This window comes from Triticum urartu, chromosome 2A (assembly GCF_056163025.1).
Source record: "Triticum urartu cultivar PI428250 chromosome 2A, HENAU_Tu73, whole genome shotgun sequence".
Lineage (NCBI taxonomy): Eukaryota > Viridiplantae > Streptophyta > Magnoliopsida > Poales > Poaceae > Triticum > Triticum urartu.
The window spans coordinates 527216495-527236991 of record NC_141874.1 but is presented as its reverse complement, the minus strand read 5'-3'; the positions used below and the strand labels follow the sequence as shown (position 1 = coordinate 527236991).

Genomic DNA, 20497 nt, shown 5'->3' with positions numbered 1-20497 from the left:
GCAAGAGAAAAATGATGCTATCTCCTGATAGGTCTCTCCCATACTCCCGTGCTAGCACAGATAGATGCATTCCCTTATCTCAAAAAAAATGCATTCCCTCAAAAAAAGCACATATAGTTCTTTTTCAGGGGTACTCCCAACTTTATTACTTGAACAATGTTGGGAATGTCATTCGCTACAAAATGTAAAAATGCAGTCCGGTGACACATCAGGCCAAACCATCTCTAAATCATTGCTAACCTCCACTTTAGCTAAAACATGAGCAGCTAGATTAGCTGTACGCCGAGCCCAGGTGACCTTGTACTCTTCTGTAGATCGTAACATCTCTTTGATTTTTTCTATAAAAGGTACCAGTGCTGAGACCTGAGAGCATCGTGCATGTCCTCTTTTGTTTAGAAAAAGGATTAGAAAATCCAGCCGGCTGATAAAAATCGAGCGGACACGTAACCATCACGTGTACGTCTCTAGAGAGGCCCCTTATCCATCCGTCTCCACCTCCACCAATCTGGTTCTCTCTCGTTCTCTGTCAATCATCTCTCTCTCTCATTCATATCCAGGCGAGAGTGCATGCCGGCACCAGCGACCCTCCCCGCCGACGGTGGCCACCACCACCTGCGTCGTGGCCAGCCCCGTTGCGAGCGCCCCCTCCCCATCCCTTCCCATGACTCCGGCGCGATCCTCTGATCTCCACGGGGACCTGCGCCGCCCAAATTCGCCTCACATGCATGTCATTCCAGTGTACTGGCGGCGATCCATGATCCAGCGCTGTTGGGCTACTTTTCCTCCGCCAACATCCGCGGTGCCGCCAAGCCGGCCCTGTTCTGTCTCCTCCTCCCTCTGGGAGGCCCGTGTCCGACAGTTGCAGGCTGTCAACACTGGATGTGCCAAAACCTCCACCCCATCAGGTCGGATCCAATCTTTCTTTTTTCGTTCTTTCCGTTCTACGACAATTGGTCGATAGGTCCCCCCTCGAGCTGGTTCTCCTTTGTTAATTCCTTCCCTTGATTGATTTTGAGGCGGCTTGTTGATTTCAGATCGCCCACATATATATATATATATATATATATATATATATATATATATATATATATATATATATATATATATATATATATATTGGTGAAATATGATCTAAAATAGCGAGGTGGTACTATCTCTTTCTAATATGAAGTCGAATCCTCTCTGGTTCGCAGGTGGAGAGTTTGATCCCGAGCAATGATGATTTTATTTTTGCCTCCTCTGCTAGGAGGCAGAGGAACGGAGAGTGGCGGCAAGGGCAGCCGCCGGTGCGATGACGAGAACCCAGGGGTGGACACGGGAGATCGGGTGCTCGCGCGAAGCCTCCTGCAGCACGGTCGCCCACGAGCCCACCCGGAGCTGTCGTCCCCGTGAAGGGCGCCGCCTCGCTGCACTGGAAAGGAAGCTGTCTGGATGAAGAAAGGATCGCGGGCTGAATTCTTACGAACATAGGGGTGTTTCTGTAAAAATGAATCATTTTTGCAGATTCACTTAAACAGGGACTGCGGGTTAATTTATCAAAAATGGGGGGACTTTTTTGTAAGCCGACGATGTACGACCAGAAGCAGTCGCTGGTTTATTATTAGGGGGAGATTTAGGCTGTGCTCGGCCAGCCTGCGTGGAATTTCTGGCATGTCTGAAGGGTGCCAGGCAAAAATGTCTCAGTTCTCGCGTAGGAACTCTCGTAGTGCGGCGTCTACATCATGGTTTAATTGTGCCCCGATGAAAGCTGTTTTTTAGGGTCCGTTGGATGGACTTGGAATTTGACTATTTCGTCCGCCGGTTTAAAGGAGGTGGACTTGGATCTTTTATCGAGTATCACGTCGTCCCTGTTCATCGTGGAGCGCAGCGCAGTCAGTTCCTCGGCTGCTAGGGCTTCGGATAGTGCCTCGAGGGCCAGTGCGGCTGTCCTATTTTCGGCGCGAAGTGCTATGTCCGGATCACTAGCAAGAGTGATGATTTCGTTGGGCCCGTGCATTTTGAGCTTCATGTACCCGTAATGGGGTATGGCTTGGAAGATTGTAAACGCCTCCCTCCCTAATAGAGCGTGGTATTCGCTACTGAACGAGGCCACTTGAAACGTGACCTCTTCGGATCTGTAATTATCCGGCATGCCGAACACCACATCTAGTGTGATTTTTCCTATACAGCGCGCTTCCCAACTAGGGATTATTCCTCTAAAGGTTGTGCTGCTTCGCTCAATGCGTTCCAGTCTATTTTCATTTGGAAGGGTTTCCTCATAAATGAGGTTCAATCCGCTGCCACCGTCCATGAGTACCTTGGTGAGTCGAAAGCCGTCCACTATTGGACTGAGGACCAATGCGGCTGGTGCTCGGGCTGTTCAGAATTTAGGTTCGTCACTGGCATTAAAAGTAATAGCCGTGTCACTCCATGGGTTTATTGTTGCCATGTGGTAGACTTCGGCAAGGCTGCGGAGTGTTCGTTTTCGCATATTATTTGATGCGAAAGTCTCGAAGACTGTTAATACCATACTGGTATCCCTGGGCTGGTGCTCTGTGGCTTCTGGGGTTAGGAGGTCTTCGCCACTTTTGGCCACCTGCCGGAGTATCCAACATGCTCTAAGGCTATGAGTCGGTGTGGCGCCCTCTGCACTGTGAATTTTACAGGGTGCATTGAGCCATCCCTCCAGTACGGTTCCATGCCCTGTAGAGGGTTTTTGTTTTTTGGTGTTTAACCCGGGTGTCTGGCGATAATGCACCCTTTTATTTCGGATTGGGTTTGTATTCAGGGCCGGATTGTCCCAAAATTTTATTTCGGTTTTTCAGGCGCTTTCCATCGCACAGTACTTTCGTACTATGGACGCCAAGTCGGCAAAGCGTGTATTTCACGGCGACTTATGAAATTGCAGAAGAATGAAATTGCGTCTTCCTCACGACAGTCCTTTATCCTGTTCATGACCAGGAGGAATCTGGCCCAGTAATGGCGTACTGTTTCTTCGGGTTCTTGCCTAATTTGGGATAGATCGCTTATGTTTGGGTGGGTGGGTGGAATTGAATCCGAAACCTCACCCAATCTGAGACTCAGGGGCCAAGGAGTTTCCGAACTCGGAAGTTTGGATTCTTGGATGTTTTCCACTGAATCTAGCCCACTGGCTGACTCTAGGTTCAGGTCTTGAGTGACATCCTCCCCTCCGCGGGTATCCGGCTTGGAGGGATCAGAAATCCGGACATAGCTAGTCCTTAAGATAGATGAAGGGTCGCCGCATTGTTCCTCCACCACTACAACGTAATGGGTGATCTGGGGAGAGTTGATCTCTCTCAGATCGGGTTTAGGCCCAATCTGATCGTAGTCTGTAGTGACTCCCAGGGCGGCGATGCAATCCAAGAGCTCGTTTAGGGAAGAGAGATCCATTGGATCTAACTGCTCAGCGAGTTCCGAGTTGACGTGAAGATTGCTTTTGATGACCCGAGAAGTCATCGTCGGCGCAGCGGCCGAATAGGCGGTCATAAGAAAACCACCTAGCCGGAGAGTTTGGCCGACAGTCAAAGCTCCCTTAGCAACAGTGTCGTCTTTAAAGACGGGATGAGGCATCCTTCCTGATGGCGACGACACAGCAAAACTCTCAATGAAAGCACCAATGTTGGTGTCAAAACCGACGGATCTCGGGTAGGGGGTCCCAAACTGTGCGTCTAGGCGGATGGTTACAGGAGACAAGGGACACAATGTTTTTACCCAGGTTCGGGCCCTCTCGATGGAGGTAAAACCCTACTCCTGCTTGATTAATATTGATGATATGGGTAGTACAAGAGTAGATCTACCACGAGATCAAAGAGGCTAAACCCTAGAAGCTAGCCTATGGTATGATTGTTGTTCGTCCTATGGACTAAAACCCTTTGGTTTATATAGACACCGGAGAGGGCTAGGGTTACACAGAGTCGGTTACAATGGGAGGAGATCTACATATCCGTATTGCCAAGCTTGCCTTCCACGCCAAGGAAAGTCCCATCCGGACACGTGACGAAGTCTTCAATCTTGTATCTTCATAGTCCAAGAGTCCGGCCAAAGGTTATAGTCCGGCTATCCGGACACCCCTTACCCAGGACTCCCTCAGTAGGTATGTTATTACTAGGGAACATACCAATGACGACTTCCGGGTCTTCTTGGGCTTCATCGGCGGAGATATGGTGGATTTGCCCTTGGATGGCACTCGGGCCAGGATATGGCTCCAGATAGTTGACTTGCAGACGGAATGGAGCCGTCGATTTGCCATTCTTGGGGCACTGTCTGGCATAATGTCCAATTTGCCCACAATCGAAACAGGAATTTTTGCGCTGACAATCTTCACGTACCGGGCTGGTCATGATATTCTTGACTTGAGTGGTGGTCTTTGATACGTCTCCAACGTATCTATAATTTTTGATTGCTCCATGCTATATTATCTACTGTTTTGGATGTTTATGGGCTTTATTATACACTTTTATATCATTTTTGGGACTAACTTATTAACCCAGAGCCAAGTGCCAGTTTCTGTTTTTACCTTGCTTCAGGGTTTCGAAGAAAAGGAAAATCAAACGGAGTCCAATTGACCTGAAACTTCACGGAACTCATTTTTGGAAGGAAAGAAGCCCAGAAGACTTGAAGTGCACATAAGGGAAGCTTCGAGGAGGCCACGAGGTAGGGGGCGCGCCCACCCCCCTAGGGCGCGCCCTCCACCCTCGTGGGCCCCTCGTGCCCCCCTGACTTACTTCTTCCACCTATATATATCTCCATATACCAGAAAAACATCCGGGAGCACAATAGATCAGGAGTTCCACCGCCAGAAGACTCCGTAGCCACCGAAAGCCAATCTAGACCCGTTCTGCACCCTGCCGGAGGGGGAATCCCTCTCTGGTGGCCATCTTCATCATCCCGGTGCTCTCCATGACGAGGAGGGAGTAGTTCTCTCCCGGGCTGAGGGTATGTACCAGTAGCTATGTGTTTGATCTCTCTCTCTCTCTCTCTCTCTTGTTCTTGAGGTGATACGATCTTGATGTATCGCGAGCTTTGCTATTATAGTTGGATCTTATGATGTTTTCTCCCCCTCTACTCTCTTGTAATGAATTGAGTTTCCCCTTTGAAACTATCTTATCGGATTGAGTCTTTAAGGATTTGGGAACACTTGATGTATGTCTTGCGTGGGATACCCATGGTGACAATGGGGTATTCTATTGATCCACTTGATGTATGTTTTGGTGATCAACTTGCGAGTTCCGCCCATGAACCTATGCATAGGGGTTGGCACACGTTTTTGTCTTGACTCTTCGATAGAAACTTTGGGGCAATCTTTGAGGTCCTATGTGTTGGTTGAATAGATGAATCTGAGATTGTGTGATGCATATCTTGTAATCATACCCAGGGATACTTGAGGTGACATTGGAGTATCTAGGTGACATTAGGGTTTTGGTTGATTTGTGTCTTAAGGTGTTATTCTAGTACGAACTCTAGGGCTGTCTGTGACACTTATAGGAATAGCCCAACGGATTGATTGGAAACAATAACTTTGAGGTGGTTTCATACCCTACCATAATCTCTTCGTTTGTTCTCCGCTATTAGTGACTTTGGAGTGACTCTTTGTTGCATGTTGAGGGATAGTTATGTGATCCAACTATGTTATTATTGTTGAGGGAATTTGCACTAGCGAAAGTATGAACCCTAGGCCTTATTTCCTAGCATTGCAATAATGTTTACGCTCACTTTTATCATTAGCTACCTTGTTGTTTTTATAATTTAAGATTACACATACTTTTATCTACTATCCATATACCACTTATATCACCCTCTCTTCACAGAACTAGTGCACCTATACAATTTATCATTGTATTGGGTGTGTTGGGGACACAAGAGATTCTTTGTTATTTGGTTGCAGGGTTGCTTAAGAGAGACCATCTTCATCCTACGCCTCCTACGGATTGATAAACCTTAGGTCATCCACTTGAGGGAAATTTGCTACTGTCCTACAAACCTCTGCACTTGGAGGCCCAACAACGTCTACAAGAAGAAGGTTGTGTAGTAGACATCAAGCTCTTTTCTGGCGCCGTTGCCGGGGAGGTTAGCGCTTGAAGGTATATCTTTAGATCTTGCAATCGAGTTTTTTAGTTTCTTGTTTTATCACTAGTTTAGGTTATAAAAGAAAACTATAAAAAATAGAATTGAGTTTGTCTCGTACGCTTCACCTTTTTAATATCTTTCGTAAGTATGATGGAAAGGATAATTGTGCTCAAGTGCTAGAAGAAGAAATCTATAAAATGTTTGGTACTAAATATTTGAATGATGAGCATGATTGCACTGTTGTTAGTATGAATTCCTTGATTATCCATGATGCTAATGATATGCAAAGCCACAAGCTTGGGGAAGCTATGTTTGATGAAGATGATATTTTTTGTCCCCCAAGTCTTGTTGAGCAAATTTATTATGATGAAAGAATGCCTCCTATTTATGATGATTATATTGATGAAAGTGGATTTGGAGAGGTCATGACTTTATTTTGTGATGAATCCACTATTCCGGAAGAGGTTCCAATTGGTTATGAGAACAAAGTTGCTATCTATGATGATTATTGTGATGACTTGTATGCTATAAAGAATAATGATATTCATGAAACTTGTCATCATGATTTTAGTTTTCAATTGGATTATGCCTCACATGATAATTATTTTGTTGAGTTTGCTCCCACTATTATTCATGAGAAGAATTTTGCTTGTGTGGAGAGTAATAAATTTTCTATGCTTGTAGATCATGAAAAGAATGCTTTAGGTGCTGGTTATATTGTTGAATTCATTCATGATGCTACTGAAAATTATTATGAGGGAGGAATATATGCTTGTAGGAATTGCAATAATATCAAGTTTCCTCTCTATGTGCTTAAAATTTTGAAGTTATGCTCGTTTTACCTTCCTATGCAAGTTGATTCTTGTTCCCACAAGTTGTTTGCTCACAAAATCCCTATGCATAGGAAGTGGGTTAGACTTAAATGTGCTAGTAATATTCTTCATGATGCTCTCTTTATGTTACAATTCTTATGTTTTATGTGAGCATCGTTGAAATCATCATGCCTAGCTAGGGGCGTTAAACGATAGCACTTGTTGGGAGGCAACCCAATTTTATTTTAGTTCCTTGCTTTTTGTTCCTGTTTAGTAATAAATAATTCATCTAGCCTCTGCTTAGATGTGGTTTTATTCTTTTAATTAGTGTTTGTGCCAAGTAGAACCTTTGGGAAGACTTGGGGAAAGTCTTGTTGATCATGCTGTAAAAAACAGAAACTTTAGCGCTCACGAGAATTGCTGCCATATTTATTTGGAAAGTGATATTTAGTTGATTCTTTTTGCAGATGATTAATAGATAAATTTCACAGGTCCAGTAATTTATTTGAGAATTTTATGAGTTCCAGAAGTATACGTTTGTTCCAGATTACTACAGACTGTTCTGTTTTTAACAGATTCTATTTTTCATGTGTTATTTACTTATTTTGATGAATCTATGGCTAGTAAAAGAGTTTATAAACCATAGAGAAGTTGTAATACAGTAGGTTTAACACCAATATGAATTTATAATGAGTTCATTACAGTACCTTATGATGGTGATTTGCTTTCTTATACTAACGGAGCTTACGAGTTTTCTGTTAAGTTTTGTGTTGTGAAGTTTTCAAGTTTTGGGTAAAGATTCAATGGACTATGGAATAAGGAGTGGCAAGAGCCTAAGCTTGGGGATTCATAAGGAACCCCAAGGTAATATTCAAGGATAACCAAGAGCCTAAGCTTGGGATGCCACGGAAGGCATCCCCTCTTTCGTCTTCGTTCATCGGTAACTTTACTTGGAGCTATATTTTTATTTACCACATGATATGTGTTTTGCTTGGAGCGTCAATTTATTTTTTTAAGATTTTCTTGCTGTTATTTAGAACAATGTTTCACATATTTTATTTCAATAAAAGTGGCATTGATAGCCTTTACTATGCCTATGTTGGAAGTCCACATGTTGCTGTTTGAAAACAGAAAGTTTACCGCTGTTGCAATAATTCCCTAGAAAAGTCAGAATGTGATAAAATGTTGAAACCTTTTGAATATTAAGATCTGATAAATTTACTACAGTGGGAATTTTATTTCATAATTTTTGGAGCTAGGGAAGTATGTATGTTGCTGCATTCTTTACAGACTGTCCTGTTTAGGCAGATTGCTGTTATGTTTGCATTGTTTGCATATGTTTGCTTCTTTAATGATTCTATTTGAGGATAGAAGTATTAAATATGCAGAGGCATTTAGTATGCAATGTTGAATAATAATTTTAGTGATTTGCTACAGTAGAGTATGATAAGGTTTTTGCAATGTGTTATACTAACTTATCTCACGAGTCCTTGTTGAGTTTTGTGTGGATGAAGCTTTTGAGATTTAGGGAGACCGTGCTATGATAGAAATTAAGGAGACACAAAAGCTCAAGCTTGGGGATTCCCAAGGCATACCAAGATAATATTTCAAGAAGTCTCAAGCGTCTAAGCTTGGGGATGCCCCGGTTGGCATCCCACCTTTCTTCTTCAACAACTATCGGTTAGTTTCGGTTGATCCTAAGTTTTTGCTTCTTCACATGATGTTTGACATTCTTAGAATGACATTTTATTTTGCTTTGCCTGCTGTTTAAATAAAATACCAAGATCTGAAATTATTAAATGTTAGAGTGTCTTCACATAGTTGCATAATTATTCGACTACTCATTGATCTTCACTTATATCTTTCGGAATAGTTTGTTGTTTGCTCTAGTACTTCACTTATATGTTTTAGAGCATGGTGGTAGTTTTGTTTTATAGAAATAGATGAACTCTCATGCTTCACTTATATTATTTTGAGAGTCTTAAATAGCATGGTAATTTTTTTAAATAATCCTAATATGCTAGGCATCCAAGAATAGTAAAAACTTTCACATAGAGTATTGAATACTAAGAGAAGTTTGATGCTTGATGATTGTTTTGAGATATGGAGGTAATAATATCAAAGTCGTGCTAGTTGAGTAGTTGTGAATTTGAGAAATGCTTGTGTTGAAGTTTGCAAGTCCCGTAGCATGCATGTATGGTAAACGTTATGTAACAAATTTGAAACATGAGGTGTTATTTGATTGTCCTCCTTATGAGTGGCGGTCAGGGACGATCGATGGTCTTTTCCTACCAATCTATCCCCCTAGGAGCATGCGCATAGTGCCGAGGTTTTTGATGACTTGTAGATTTTTGCAATAAGTATGTGAGTTATTTATGACTAATGTTGAGTCCATGGATTATACGCACTCTCACCCTTCCATTCTTGTTAGCCTCTTCGGTACCGTGCATTGCCCTTTCTCACATTGAGAGTTGGTGCAGACTTCGCCGGTGCATCCAAACCCCGTGATATGATACGCTCTTCCACACATAAACCTCCTTATATCTTCCTCAAAACAGCCACCATACCTACCTATTATGGCATTTCCATAGCCATTCCGAGATATATTGCCATGCAACTTTCCATCATTCCGTTCATCATGACACATTCATCATTGTAATATTGCTTAGCATGATCATGTAGTTGACATAGTATTTGCGGCAAAGCCACCATTCATAATTATTTCATACATGTCACTCTTGGTTCATTGCATATCCCGGTACACCCCCGGAGGCATTCATACAGAGTCATACTTTGTTCTAGTATCGAGTTGTATCATTGAGTTGTAAATAAATAGAAGTGTGATGATCATAATTTTCTAGAGCATTGTCCCATGTGAGGAATAAAAAAAGAGAAGGCCCAAAAAAAGAGAGAAAGTCCATAAAAAAAGAGAGGGCCCAAAAAAATAAAAAAATGAGAGAAAAAGAGAGAAGGGACAATGTTACTATCCTTTGCCACACTTGTGCTTCAAAGTAGCACCATGATCTTCATAGTAGAGAGTCTCTCATGTTATCACTTTCATATACTAGTGGGAATTTTTCATTATAGAACTTGGCTTGTATATTCCAACAATGGGCTTCCTCAAGTGCCCTAGGTCTTCGTGAGCAAGCAAGTTGGATGCACACCCACTAGTTTCTTTTGTTGAGCTTTCATACATTTGTAGCTCTAGTGCATCCGTTGCATGGCAATCCCTACTCCTTGCATTAAGATCAATCGATGGGCATCTCCATAGCCCATTGATTAGCCTCGTTGATGTGAGACTTCCTCCTTTTTGTCTTCTCCACATAACCCCCTCATTATATTCTATTCCACCTATAGTGCTATGTCCATGGCTCGTGCTCATATATTGCGTGAAAGTTTATGAGTTTGAGATTACTAAAGTATGAAACAATTGCTTGGCTTGTCATCGGGGTTGTGCATGATGAGAGCATTCTTGTGTGACGAAAATGGAGCATGACTAAACTATATGATTTTGTAGGGATGAACTTTCTTTCGCCATGTTATTTTGAGAAGACATGATTGCTTAGTTAGTATGCTTGAAGTATTATTATTATTATTATTATTATTATTATTATTATTATTATTATTATTATTATTATGTCAATATGAAATTTTGTCTTGAATCTTTCGGATCTGAATATTCATGCCACAATTAAGAAGAATTACATTGAAATTATGCCAAGTAGCACTCCGCATCAAAAATTCTGTTTTTATCATTTACCTACTCGAGGACGAGCATGAATTAAGCTTGGGGATGGTGATACATCTCCAACGTATCTATAATTTTTGATTGCTCCATGCTATATTATCTACTGTTTTGGATGTTTATGGGCTTTATTATACACTTTTATTGTTGGAAATATGCCCTAGAGGCAATAATAAAAGCATTATTATATTTCCTTGTTCATGATAATTGTCTTTATTCATGCTATAATTGTGTTATCCGGAAATCGTAATACATGTGTGAATAACAAACACCAACATGTCCCTAGTGAGCCTCTGGTTGACTAGCTCGTTGATCAACAGATAGTCATGGTTTCCTGACTATGGACATTGGATGTCATTGATAACGAGATCACATCATTAGGAGAATGATGTGATGGACAAGACCCAATCCTAAACATAGCACAAGATCGTATAGTTCGTTATCTAGAGTTTTCCAATGTCAAAGTATCTTTTCCTTAGACCATGAGATCGTGTAACTCCCGGATACCGTAGGAGTGCTTTGGGTATACCAAACGTCACAACGTAACTGGGTGACTATAAAGGTAGACTACGGGTATCTCCGAAAGTGTCTGTTGGGTTGACATGGATCAAGACTGGGATTTGTCACTCCGTATGACGGAGAGGTATCGCTGGGCCCACTCGGTAATGCATCATCATAATGAGCTCAAAGTGACCAGGTGTCTGGTCATGGGATCATGCATTACGGTACGAGTAAAGTGACTTGCCGGCAACGAGATTGAACGAGGTATTGGGATACCGACGATCGAATCTCGGGCAAGTTACATATCGATTGACAAAGGGAATTGCGTACGGGGTTGATTGAATCCTCGACATCGTGGTTCATCCGATGAGATCATCGTGGAGCATGTGGGAGCCAACATGGGTATCCAGATCCCGCTGTTGGTTATTGACTGGAGAGTCGTCTCGGTCATGTCTGCTTGTCTCCCGAACCCGTAGGGTCTACACACTTAAGGTTCGGTGACGCTAGGGTTGTGAAGATATGTATATGCAGTAACCCGAATGTTGTTCGGAGTCCCGGATGAGATCCCGGACGTCACGAGGAGTTCCGGAATGGTCCGGAGGTAAAGGATTATATATAGGAAGTGCTGTTTCGGCCATCGGGACAAGTTTCGGGGTTATCGGTATTGTACCGGGACCACCGGAGGGGTCCCGGGGGCCCACCTATCCCGGAGGGCCCCATGGGCTGAAATAGGAGGGAACCCAGCCCATAGTGGGCTGAGGCGCCAGCCCCTATAGGCCCATGCGCCTAGGGTTTCCACCAAGGAGGAGTCCAAGTGGTGGAAGGCACCCAGAGGTGCCTTGGGGGGGAGGGAAACCCTCCCCTGGCCGCCGCACCTAGGAGATCAGATCTCCTAGGCTGCGCACCAACCCCCCTGGCACCCCTATATATAGTGGGGGGGAGAGGAGGGATTTCACACCAGCCCCTGGCGCCTCCCTCTCTCCCCGTTACGTCTCTCCCTTGTAGTCCTGGCGAAGCCCTGCTTCTGTGACGCCCTGCATCCACCACCACGCCGTCGTGCTGCTGGATCTTCATCAACCTCTCCTCCCCCCTTGCTGGATCAAGAAGGAGGAGACGTCTCCCGTCCCGTACGTGTGTTGAACGCGGAGGTGCCGTCCGTTCGGCGCTGGTCATCGGTGATTTGGATCACGTCGAGTACGACTACATCATCACCGTTCTTTTGAACGCTTCCGTGCGCAATCTACAAAGGTATGTAGATGCATTAGATGACTCGTTGCTAGATGAACTCCTAGATGATCTTGGTGAAACGAGTAGGAAATTTTTTGTTTTCTGCAACGTTCCCCAACAGTGGCATCATGAGCTAGGTCTATGCGTAGTTCTTCTTGCGCGAGTAGAACACAATGAGTTGTGGGCATAGATTTGTCAACTTTCTTGCCGTTACTAGTCTTTTCTTGCTTCAGCGGTATTGTGGGATGAAGCGGCCCGGACCAACCTTACACGTACGCTTACGTGAGACCGGTTCCACCGACTAACATGCACTAGTTGCATAAGGTGGCTGGCGGGTGTCTGTCTCTCCCACTTTAGTTGGAGCGGATTCGATGAACAGGGTCCTTATGAAGGGTAAATAGAAGTTGACAAATCACGTTGTGGCTTTAACGTAGGTAAGAAGACGTTCTTGCTAGAACCCTAATTCAGCCACGTAAACTTGCAACAACAATTAGAGGACGTCTAACTTGTTTTTGCAGCAAGTGGGTTGTGATATGATGTGGCCAAAGTTGTGATGAATGATGAATGATGAATGATCTATATGTGATGTATGAGATGTTCATGATATTGTAATAGGAATCACGACTTGCATGTCGATGAGTATGACAACCGGCAGGAGCCATAGGAGTTGTCTTTATTCTTTTATATGACCTGCGTGTCATCAAGAAACGCCATGTAAATTACTTTACTTTATTGCTAAACGCGTTAGCCATAGTAGTAGAAGTAATAGTTGGCGAGCAACTTCATGGAGACACGATGATGGAGATCATGATGATGGAGATCATGGTGTCAAGCCGGTGACAAGATGATCATGGAGCCCCAAGATGGAGATCAAAGGAGCTATGTGATATTGGCCATATCATGTCACGTTTATTATTTGATTGCATGTGATGTTTATCATGTTTTGCATCTTGTTTACTTAGAACGATGGTAGTAAATAAGATGATCCCTCATAATAATTTCAAGAAGTGTTCCCCCTAACTGTGCACCGTTGCGACAGTTCGCTGTTTCAAAACACCACGTGATGATCGGGTGTTTTATTCAGACGTTCACATACAACGGGTGTAAGACAGATTTACACATGCAAACACTTAGGTTGACTTGACGAGCCTAGCATGTACAGACATGGCCTCGGAACACAGGAGACCGAAAGGTCGAGCATGAGTCGTATAGAAGATACGATCAACATGAAGATGTTCACCGACGTTGACTAGTCCGTCTCACGTGATGATCGGACACGGTCTAGTTAACTCGGATCATGTAATACTTAGATGACTAGAGGGATGTCTAATCTAAGTGGGAGTTCATTAATAATTTGATTAGATGAACTTAATTATCATGAACTTAGTCTAAAATCTTTGCAATATGTCTTGTAGATCAAATGGCCAACGTAGTCCTCAACTTCAACGCGTTCCTAGAGAAAACCAAGCTGAAAGACGATGGCAGCAACTATACGGACTGGGTCCGGAACCTGAGGATCATCCTCATAGCTGCCAAGAAAGATTATGTCCTACAAGCACCGCTAGATGATCCTCCCGTACCACAGAACCAAGACATTATGAATGCTTGGCAGACGCGTGTTGACGACTACTCCCTCGTTCAGTGTGGCATGCTTTACAGCTTAGAGCCGGGGCTCCAAAAACGTTTTGAGAGACATGGAGCATACGAGATGTTCGAAGAGCTGAAAATGGTTTTTCAACTCATGCCCGGATCGAGAGATATGAAGTCTCCGATAAGTTCTTCAGCTGTAAGATGGAGGAAAATAGTTCTGTCAGTGAGCACATACTCACTATGTCTGGGTTGCATAACCGCTTGTCTCAGCTGGGAGTTAATCTCCCGGATGATGCGGTCATTGACAGAATCCTCCAGTCGCTTCCACCAAGCTACAAGAGCTTCGTGATGAACTTCAACATGCAGGGGATGCAAAAGACCATTCCTGAGTTGTTCTCAATGCTGAAATCAGCGGAGGTAGAAGTCAAGAAGGAACATCAAGTGTTGATGGTCAATAAAACCACTAAGTTCAAGAAAGGCAAGGGTAAAAAGAACTTCAAGAAGGACGGCAAGGAGGTTGCCGCGCCCGGCAAGCAAGCTGCCGGGAAGAAGCCAAAGAATGGACCCAAGCCCGAGACTGAGTGCTTTTATTGCAAGGGAAGCGGTCACTGGAAACAGAACTGCCCTAAGTACTTAGCGGATAAGAAGGCCGGCAAAACAAAAGGTATATGTGATATACATATAATTGATGTGTACCTTACTAGTGCCCGTAGTAGCTCCTGGGTATTTGATACCGGTGCAGTTGCTCACATTTGTAACTCAAAGCAGGGGCTGCAGAATAAGCGGAAACTGGCAAAGGACGAGGTGACGATGCGCGTCGGGAATGGTTCCAAGGTCAATGTGATCGCCGTCGGCACGCTGCCTCTGCATCTCCCTTTGGGATTAGTTTTAAACCTTAATAATTGTTATTTAGTGCCAGCTTTGAGCATGAACATTGTATCGGGATCTCGTTTAATTCGAGATGGCTACTCTTTTAAATCTGAGAATAATGGTTGTTCCATTTTTATGAGAGATATGTTTTATGGTCATGCTCCTATGGTGAATGGTTTATTCTTTATGAATCTCGAACGTGATGCTACACATGTTCATAATGTGAGTACCAAAAGAAGTAAGGTTGGTAATGATAGTCCCACATACTTGTGGCACTACCGCCTTGGTCACATAGGTGTCAAACGCATGAAGAAGCTCCATGCAGATGGACTTTTAGAGTCTCTTGATTATGAATCATTTGACACATGCGAACCATGCCTTATGGGTAAAATGACCAAGACTCCGTTCTCAGGAACAATGGAGCGAGCAACCGACTTATTGGAAATCATACATACTGATGTGTGCGATCCAATAAGTGTTGAGGCTCGCGGTGGCTATCGTTATGTTCTCACCCTCATTGATGATTTAAGTAGGTATGGGTATATCTACTTAATGAAACACAAGTCTGAAACCTTTGAAAAGTTCAAGGAATTTCAGAGTGAGGTTGAAAATCAACGTGACAGGAAAATCAAGTTTCTACGATCAGATTGTGGAGGAGAATACTTGAGTCACGAATTTGGCACGCACTTAAGAAAATGTGGAATAGTTTCACAACTCACGCCACCTAGAACACCTCAGCGTAACGGTGTGTCCGAACGTCGTAATCGCACTCTATTAGATATGGTGCGATCTATGATGTCTCTTACCGATTTACCGCTATCTTTTTGGGGCTATGCTTTAGAGACTGCCGCATTCACTTTAAATAGGGCTCCGTCAAAATCCGTTGAGACGACACCGTATGAATTATGGTTTGGGAAGAAACCTAAGCTGTCGTTTCTAAAAGTTTGGGGATGCGATGCTTATGTCAAGAAACTTCAACCTGAAAAGCTCGAACCCAAATCGGAAAAATGCGTCTTCATAGGATACCCAAAAGAAACTATTGGGTACACCTTCTACCTCAGATCCGAAGGCAAGATCTTTGTTGCCAAGAATGGGTCCTTTCTAGAGAAAGAGTTTCTCTCGAAAGAAGTAAGTGGGAGGAAAGTAGAGCTTGATGAAGTATTACCTCTTGAACCGGCAAATGACGCAACTCAAGAAAATGTTCCTGAGGTGCCTGCACCGACTAGAGAGGAAGTTAATGATAATGATCAAGATACTTCTGATCAAGCTCCTACTGAGATTCGAAGGTCCACGAGGACACATTCCGCACCAGAGTGGTACGACAACCCTGTCTTGGAAATCATGTTGTTAGACAACGGTGAACCTTCGAACTATGAAGAAGCGATGGCGGGCCCGGATTCCGACAAATGGCTAGAAGCCATGAAATACGAGATAGGATCCATGTATGAAAACGAATTATGGACTTTGACTGACTTGCCCATTGAACGGCGAGCCATAGAGAATAAATGGATCTTTAAGAAAAAGACAGACGCGGATGGTAATGTGACCATCTATAAAGCTCGACTTGTCGCTAAGGGTTATCGACAAGTTCAAGGGGTTGACTACGATGAGACTTTCTCACCGGTAGCGAAGCTGAAGTCCGTCCGAATCATGTTAGCAATTGCCGCATTCTACGATTATGAGATATGGCAAATGGACGTCAAAACGGCATTCCTTAATGGTTTCCTTAAGGAAGAATTGTATATGATGCAGCCGGAAGGTTTTGTCGATCCTAAGAATGCTGACAAGGTGTGCAAGCTCCAACGCTCGATTTATGGGCTGGTGCAAGCATCTCGGAGTTGGAACATTCGCTTTGATGAGATGATCAAAGCGTTTGGGTTCACGCAAACTTATGGAGAAGCCTGCGTTTACAAGAAAGTGAGTGGGAGCTCTGTAGCATTTCTCATATTATATGTAGATGACATACTTTTGATGGGAAATGATATAGAACTCTTGGACAGCATCAAGGCCTACTTGAATAAAAGTTTTTCAATGAAGGACCTTGGAGAAGCTGCTTATATATTAGGCATCAAAATCTATAGAGATAGATCGAGACGCCTCATAGGTCTTTCACAAAGCACATACCTTGATAAGATATTGAAGAAGTTCAATATGGATCAGTCTAAGAAGGGGTTCTTGCCTGTGTTGCAAGGTATGAAATTGAGCTCAGCTCAATGTCCGACCACGGCAGAAGAAATAGAAGAGATGAGTGTCATCCCCTATGCATTAGCCATAGGTTCTATTATGTATGCCATGCTGTGTACCAGACCTGATGTAAACCTTGCCGTAAGTTTGGTAGGAAGGTACCAAAGTAATCCCGGCAAGGAACACTGGACAGCAGTCAAGAACATCCTGAAGTACCTAAAAAGGACTAAGGAAATGTTTCTTGTTTATGGAGGTGACGAAGAGCTCGTCGTAAAGGGTTACGTCGACACTAGCTTCGACACAGATCTGGATGACTCTAAGTCACAGACCGGATACGTGTATATTTTGAATGGTGGGGCAGTAAGCTGGTGCAGTTGCAAGCAAAGCGTCGTGGTGGGATCTACATGTGAAGCGGAGTACATGGCAGCCTCGGAGGCAGCACATGAAGCAATATGGGTGAAGGAGTTCATCACCGACCTAGGAGTCATACCCAATGCGTCGGGGCCAATCAAACTCTTTTGTGACAACACTGGAGCTATTGCACTTGCCAAGGAGCCCAGGTTTCACAAGAAGACAAGGCACATCAAGCGTCGCTTCAACTCCATTCGTGAAAATGTTCAAGATGGAGACATAGAGATTTGTAAAGTGCACACGGACCTGAATGTAGCAGATCCGTTGACTAAACCTCTCCCTAGAGAAAAACATGATCAACACCAGAATTCCATGGGTGTTCGATTCATCACAATGTAACTAGATTATTGACTCTAGTGCAAGTGGGAGACTGTTGGAAATATGCCCTAGAGGCAATAATAAAAGCATTATTATATTTCCTTGTTCATGATAATTGTCTTTATTCATGCTATAATTGTGTTATCCGGAAATCGTAATACATGTGTGAATAACAGACACCAACATGTCCCTAGTGAGCCTCTAGTTGACTATCTCGTTGATCAACAGATAGTCATGGTTTCCTGACTATGGACATTGGATGTCATTGATAACGAGATCACATCATTAGGAGAATGATGTGATGGACAAGACCCAATCCTAAACATAGCACCAGATCGTATAGTTCGTTTGCTAGAGTTTTCCAATGTCAAAGTATCTTTTCCTTAGACCATGAGATCGTGTAACTCCTGGATACCGTAGGAGTGCTTTGGGTATACCAAACGTCACAACGTAACTGGGTGACTATAAAGGTAGACTACGGGTATCTCCGAAAGTGTCTGTTGGGTTGACATGGATCAAGACTGGGATTTGTCACTCCGTATGACGGAGAGGTATCGCTAGGCCCACTCGGTAATGCATCATCATAATGAGCTCAAAGTGACCAGGTGTCTGGTCACGGGATCATGCATTACGGTACGAGTAAAGTGACTTGCCGGCAACGAGATTGAACGAGGTATTGGGATACCGACGATCGAATCTCGGGAAAGTAACATATCGATTGACAAAGGGAATTGCGTACGGGGTTGATTGAATCCTCGACATCGTGGTTCATCCGATGAGATCATCGTGGAGCATGTGGGAGCCAACATGGGTATCCAGATCCCGCTGTTGGTTATTGACTGGAGAGTCGTCTCGGTCATGTCTGCTTGTCTCCCGAACCCGTAGGGTCTACACACTTAAGGTTCGGTGACGCTAGGGTTGTGAAGATATGTATATGCAGTAACCCGAATGTTGTTCGGAGTCCCGGATGAGATCTCGGACGTCACGAGGAGTTCCGGAATGGTTCGGAGGTAAAGGATTATATATAGGAAGTGCTGTTTCGGCCATCGGGACAAGTTTCGGGGTTATCGGTATTGTACCGGGACCACCGGAGGGGTCCCGGGGGCCCATCGGGTGGGGCCACCTATCCCGGAGGGCCCCATGGGCTGAAATAGGAGGGAACCCAGCCCATAGTGGGCTGAGGCGCCAGCCCCTATAGGCCCATGCGCCTAGGGTTTCCACCAAGGAGGAGTCCAAGTGGTGGAAGGCACCCCGAGGTGCCTTGGGGGGGGAGGGAAACCCTCCCCTGGCCGCCGCACCTAGGAGATCAGATCTCCTAGGCTGCGCACCAACCCCCCTGGCACCCCTATATATAGTGGGGGGGAGAGGAGGGATTTCACACCAGCCCCTGGCGCCTCCCTCTCTCCCCGTTACGTCTCTCCCTTGTAGTCTTGGCGAAGCCCTGCTTCTGTGACGCCCTGCATCCACCACCACGCCGTCGTGCTGCTGGATCTTCATCAACCTCTCCTCCCCCCTTGCTGGATCAAGAAGGAGGAGACGTCTCCTGTCCCGTACGTGTGTTGAACGCGGAGGTGCCGTCCGTTCGGCGCTGGTCATCGGTGATTTGGATCACGTCGAGTACGACTACATCATCACCGTTCTTTTGAACGCTTCCGTGCGCAATCTACAAAGTTATGTAGATGCATTAGATGACTTGTTGCTAGATGAAATCCTAGATGATCTTGGTGAAACGAGTAGGAAATTTTTTGTTTTCTGCAACGTTCCCCAACATTTATATCATTTTTTGGACTAACCTATTAACCCAAAGCCTAGTGCCAGTTTCTGTTTTACCTTGTTTTAGGGTTTTGAAGAAAAGGAAAATCAAACGGAGTCCAATTGACCTGAAACTTCACGGAACTCATTTTTGGAAGGAAAGAAGCCCAGAAGACTTGAAGTGCATGTAAGAGAAGCTTCGAGGAGGCCACGAGGTAGGATGGCGTGCCCACCCCCCTAGGGCGCGCCCTCCACCCTCGTGGCCCCCCTGACGTACTTCTTCCGCCTATATATCTCCATATACCCTAAAAACATCCGGGAGCACAATAGATCGGGAGTTCCGCCGCCAGAAGACTCCGTAGCCACCGAAAGCCAATCTAGACCTGTTCCGGCACCCTGCCGGAGGGGGAATCCCTCTCCGATGGCCATCTTCATCACCCTGGTGCTCTCCATGACGAGGAGGGAGTAGTTCTCCCTCGGGGCTGAGGGTATGTACCAGTAGCTATGTGTTTGATCTCTCTCTCTCTCTCTCTCGTGTTCTTGAGGTGATACAATCTTGATGTATCGCGAGCTTTGCTATTATAGTTGGATCTTATGATGTTTTCTCCCCCCTCTACTCTCTTGTAATGAACTGAGTTTCCCCTTTGAAGTTATCTTATCAGATTGAGTCTTTAAGGATTTGGGAACACTTGATGTATGTCTTGCGTGGGATACCCGTGGTGACAATGGGGTATTCTATTGATCCACTTGATGTATGTTTTGGTGATCAACTTGCGGGTTCCGCCCATGAACCTATGCATAGGGGTTGGCTCACGTTTTCGTCTTGACTCTCCGGTAGAAACTTTGGGGCACTCTTTGAGGTCCTATGTGTTGGTTGAATAGATGAATCTGAGATTGTGTGATGCATATCGTATAATCATACCCACGGATACTTGAGGTGACATTGGAGTATCTAGATGACATTAGGGTTTTGGTTGATTTGTGTCTTAAGGTGTTATTCTAGTACGAACTCTAGGGCTGT

At 44.3% G+C, this 20497-nt stretch overlaps 1 long non-coding RNA gene across 1 annotated transcript; it reads left to right on the top strand.

The window, feature by feature from the left end:
• The first annotated feature begins 371 nt into the window (after positions 1 to 371).
• LOC125538432 (uncharacterized) lies at positions 372 to 1827 on the top strand. Its single transcript, XR_007296348.2, has 2 exons — positions 372 to 905; positions 1194 to 1827. It is a non-coding gene; the product is annotated as an uncharacterized LOC125538432 (long non-coding RNA).
• Positions 1828 to 20497: the final 18670 nt, after the last annotated feature.